Source organism: Astatotilapia calliptera, chromosome 3, assembly GCF_900246225.1.
Source record: "Astatotilapia calliptera chromosome 3, fAstCal1.2, whole genome shotgun sequence".
In the NCBI taxonomy this organism is placed as follows: Eukaryota; Metazoa; Chordata; class Actinopteri; order Cichliformes; family Cichlidae; genus Astatotilapia; species Astatotilapia calliptera.
Window position 1 is genome coordinate 2497413 of NC_039304.1, and position 5368 is coordinate 2502780.

At 41.6% G+C, this 5368-nt stretch overlaps 1 pseudogene; it reads right to left on the reverse strand.

Moving 5' to 3' along the window:
- Positions 1 to 934: 934 nt before the first annotated feature.
- LOC113011656 (ribosomal RNA processing protein 36 homolog) lies at positions 935 to 2229 on the reverse strand (annotated as a pseudogene).
- Positions 2230 to 5368: the final 3139 nt, after the last annotated feature.

Genomic DNA, 5368 nt, shown 5'->3' on the forward strand with positions numbered 1-5368 from the left:
TCCTTTGTCCAGTATATTCACCCTCCATCCTCTGCACATGTGCAGACCATCTCACCCCCTTCAACTCTGAGCTGTCCCTCTGATAGAATCCTTTCTAATCTTTTCCATCCTGTTCACTCCCAGTGAACATCTGAACATCTTCAGCTCTGATAATATCTAAAACATATATGAACATAAAAAACAACAACAACAACAGATGGATGGTCATAGTTAGCCTGCTTCCATAGACCACAGGCAACAGCATCCACAAGATGACAGTAATTTAAAGACGGGAGAGAGAGAGAGAGAGAGAGAGAGAGAGAGAGAGAGAGAGAGAGAGAGAGAGAGAGAGAGAGAGAGAGAGAGAGTGTGTGTATGCCCTAAACTGTATCTTGGATATGTGGATTGCATTTTAATAATTTTACTTCAATAATAAGGTAAACATTTGCTGTACTTGTTAATTTGTAGTTTTTGCAATTGCTTGAAACTCTCTCTTTAGTATAACAATTGCACTTATTACATGTCTCAGTCAGACAGACTTCCAAACACAGTGTGTCTTGTCTAGTTTTTGTTCTGCTGTTTTTCCCTGTGGTGGTTTCTGTGACACATCACACAGACACGTAGACACCACACACACACGAAATTATGTTGGCTCATCTAATTTCTCTTCTGTTATGCTTTTCCCTGTGGTAGAAATCACACGTGTGTGTGGTGTGGGGTCTGCGTGTCTGTGTCACAGAAACCACCACAGGGGAAAACAGCAGAACAAAAACTAGACAAGACACACTGTGGTTGAAAGTCTGTCTGACTGAGACAACCATTCACAATCACATTCATACATTCAGGCAATTTAGAATTATCTTTTTTTTTTTTTTTGACACTTAAATACATCACATTATTGATTATTAACAAGTACATGTTTTATAGATTTGACACAATGATACAATGTCCTGCGTTTGATAGCTCAAGTATCAATGGATGAAAGAAAGCTCAGATATCTGAACATAAATGCACTGAAAGCATTATCAAATAATAGCGACTAAGTCAGAGTCCCCAGCAGCTTCGCCAGCTGAGACGCTCAGCTCCAGCTACTTGTTTAGACCCTGGGGATGCCTGCCAGACTGATGCATGAAGGGTTTTCTATCAGAAGAATCTTTTAAATGATTTGACAGTTTTTAATGACACTTGACGCCTTAGACAGCCTTCTTGCTCTGCAGCTGTTTGGGCAGCTTTCTGCGGTCCTTCATGGCGTTCCTCTTCCTCTTCTTGCTCAGGAAGTTGTCCAGTTTGCTGCTCTTCTTCAGCTCTTGGTATTTTTCAGCCAGCTGCAGCTTTTTCATGTCAGATTTCTTGAAGAAGAATGGTTTTCCACCCTCACTGGCTCTCTCTCTCTGCTGTCTCTTGAACTGCAGCTCTCTCTCTCTCTGCTGCTCTTTGCTCTTCCTTGCTTGGTCTTGGTTTTCCATCCTCTTCAAAAGGAACTGCAGTTTCTCCTTCGTCTGGCTGTTTTTCTTTATTCTCTTCAGCTTTTTCTGAACAATCTCCTTCTCTGTGTCGGATGTCATTAATGAACTTATAGGTCTTCTCAAAAATCTCTGGTTTGTATTCTCCAGACAAGTCATCAAATCGAGGATCTCTCAGCGTTGGTTTCTTGACGGGGATGACCTGTCGGAGGAATGGTGCTGGTTTCTTGGCTGAGAGTTCCACTGGCCTGTTCTTGTTTAGTCGTTTCTTCTTGCTGGACTCGTGACTCCTGTTGCTGCCATAGGCAACCGTGTTGTAAACTTTGGTTCCCACCTGGTTCTGCAGTTTTACAATGTTCTCAAATGACATGTTGGACAGCTCCTTTCTGATGTCTTCTTTTGTTTGGAGTTCATTGCTGCCACCAGCATCTTCTGGGTCATCATCACTGTTGCCATCCTCTTCATCTCCCTCTTGTTCTTCATCATTATCAGATTCCATCTCATCACTGCTATCTGATCGTTCCTCATCTTCATCAGTCTTTTCCTCTCCTATTTTGTAGCACTGATCTTCCTCCTCAGTCCCTTTTCTCTCAGTAATCAGTGCAAAGTTCCTCTCCACATCAGACGACTCCTCATCGCTGCTGCTTTCTAACCCTTTCTTCTTTGAGCTCGGCAGCTGTTTCTGTTTCTGCTTCTTCTTCATCTTTGTTTATGAGGTTGTAGTAGACGCAGAGAGCTGGATATAGAGCCGCTGTCCAGTATATTCACCCTCCATCCTCTGCACATGTGCAGACCATCTCACCCTCTTCAACTCTGAGCTGTCCCTCTGATAGAATCCTTTCTAATCTTTTCCATCCTGTTCACTCCCAGTGAACATCTGAACATCTTCAGCTCTGATAATATCTAAAACATATATGAACATAAAAAACAACAACAGATGGATGGTCATAGTTAGCCTGCTTCCATAGACCACAGGCAACAGCATCCACAAGATGACAGTAATTTAAAGACGGGAGGCTCACCTGAACAGGTGAAACGCTATTTGTGTGTGTGTCTGCATATGTCTGTGTGTATGTGCATGCACAGAGAGAGCGAGCGAGAGAGCGAGAGAGCGAGCGAGAGAGCGAGAGAGCATGCCCTAAACTGTATCTTGGATATGTGGATTGCATTTCAATAATTTTACTTCAATAATAAGGTAAACATTTGCTGTACTTGTTAATTTGTAGTTTTTGCAATTGCTTGAAACTCTCTCTTTAGTATAACAATTGCACTTATTACATGTCTCAGTCAGACAGACTTCCAAACACAGTGTGTCTTGTCTAGTTTTTGTTCTGCTGTTTTTCCCTGTGGTGGTTTCTGTGACACATCACACAGACACGTAGACACCACACACACACGAAATTATGTTGGCTCATCTAATTTCTCTTCTGTTATGCTTTTCCCTGTGGTAGAAATCACACGTGTGTGTGGTGTGGGGTCTGCGTGTCTGTGTCACAGAAACCACCACAGGGGAAAACAGCAGAACAAAAACTAGACAAGACACACTGTGGTTGAAAGTCTGTCTGACTGAGACAACCATTCACAATCACATTCATACATTCAGGCAATTTAGAATTATCAATTAACCTAACCCCAGCAAGTGATTTCAGTTTAATTTTCACACACACACACACACACACACACACACACACACACACACACACACACACACACACACACACACACACACACACACACACACCCCTTAGTGTGAGTGGGGAAAACAGGGAACTTGGAGCCAAGATTGAGAAGCTTAACTGAATAATAAAATATAACTTTCAGGTAGTAAATTAGTACAGCAGAAATAATACAGTTTGGAATGCTTAGTGGCACTAAATTGTAGAAATTACATTTTAATACTGGAACAGTGAAAATGTGAGTTTACTCAGTAAGAAGGGAAAGGCAGTACTGATGTAAAAACAATTATAGAGACACAGAAGAGGGCGGAATGGTTATAATTCACATGTACTTTTTAAAAATATTGCAATATATAATAAAGGTACATCTTTACTATACAAGTTATATTTTTATATTTTACATTATCCCATGTTTACAGATTAAAGTACAAGTTTTAAATCTGATTTGTTCAGGGCTCAGAGCTGGTGAAAACTTCATGTAGCGCTGTTTTGTATATCAATATTTTAAATTTCTTTGTAAAGTCTGGGTGTGTGTTTTTTCATCAGCGAGTTATCTGTTATGGTAATCTTCAGTTTAGTTGTTGGTACTGCTCTTCCCCAGCTCTGTACTAGGGGATAAAGGTACTGAGGGATTTAATCGGATTGTTCTGAAAAACACGATGGAGAATACTTTTCACCAGCCTTTCAGAGTTGTGCTAATTGCGACTGGCAGTTTTTTTTTAAAAATTGAAAAGTAATTTGTGTGAAATAAGAGCAAACATGGAAATAACAATAAAACTCAATCTTCAAACTTGATTAAAGTGGACTCAAATGCAGACACCACACAGGGGCTCGGAGGTATAGTGCAAATGAACAATTTATATGGCACTCAAAAAAATGGCACACCTTGAAGGAGGTACAAGAAACAAAATGCTTTACGTGAACTAAGGGCGGGAGGGAAAACAGACCTCTGAACATTGGCTACCTACCAACATAAAGTCTCTGATTACGGTACTAGAATCTGTAGCTACAAACACACTGTGATTACCAAGGGCTAGCAGATAAAGCTGTTACTAGGAATGCTGAGAAAGTAAACAAGTCTTGGCTAGACCATCTCCAAAATAATTGTTAAACCAGTAAACAGGAATCACACTGCATGTGCAGCAGCAAGGTCCAAAAGAAATAGTCACTTTATTGGGCTGGGCACGTTATTTGGGATTTTCCGGAGCAGGCATACAGGGTACAGGGTCACTGGGTTTCTCTGAGTCAATGTAATGAAAGGAGTGTAGAGTCAATGCGTGCCCCACACAGCAGTCCAAGAAGTGGTGGCAACAAAATACATAGTCTTACTTGTCTGGGTTGACGGCGAGGCTAGGAGGGGGTTAGTGGTCCGAGTGTGGCTAAACCAGTTCGTGTACACTCACTGTGAAGTGTTGGGCAGGGAGGCAGGCAGATGAATAGCGCCGTGAATAGAAAGCAGGCCAGCGACGTGGAGTTGAGTGGTTACAGGCAGCAAGATCCAATCCACTGTGAAGCTGCAGAGGCAAGTAGACAGGGTTAGCGAGACAAAAACAGGGTTTACCAAGCTATGACTCTCACTAACGTGGGTCAGCTGTCATTCCAGCAAGGAATGTTTGAGAACGCTGGTCTTAAGAGCCTCTCAGCAAATTACACACAGGTGCCACAAACGAGGGGTGTGGTGACTCTGCTATTGAACCCCGATTCTTTTGTCCCCATGACAGAACGGAGAAAACCGACTCATAGTGTGTTAAAATATTTATATTTCTTTTTATTCAATCATCTTCCGGAAGAGAGAGACCCCTGCACCGCTCAAACGCCAGTTGCAAGAGCTCTAACATTAGAATCATAAGCTGTGTCTCATATGGGTGTTATTTTGGTACTTTACACGTCACACAGTCTCAAACATTGCTTATATGGAAAGTTCCTCTTTTCTGTGTCTTATCTGTTAATAGGCCTGTGCACTACAACTTCCGGTTTTTCAGTCTGGCTGAGCACTTAGTTTGTGAGTCAAAGGTGGCCTTGCTCTACAAGCCTTCATTATTAAAGTACATAAAACAATATAATAGGAAAATAAGAATACTAAGGATATTGATTTCCTGACACTCCCCAGTGATGGATTTACTGGCACGCAGGAAAACCCAGCACTCACCCGGACCATGACAATTTGTCTCATAAGAGGAAGGAGATACCTTCTTAATCTCAGTATCTTAACCTAAATGAGTCACTCCTGTGATCCAAGTCAAGCCAAAA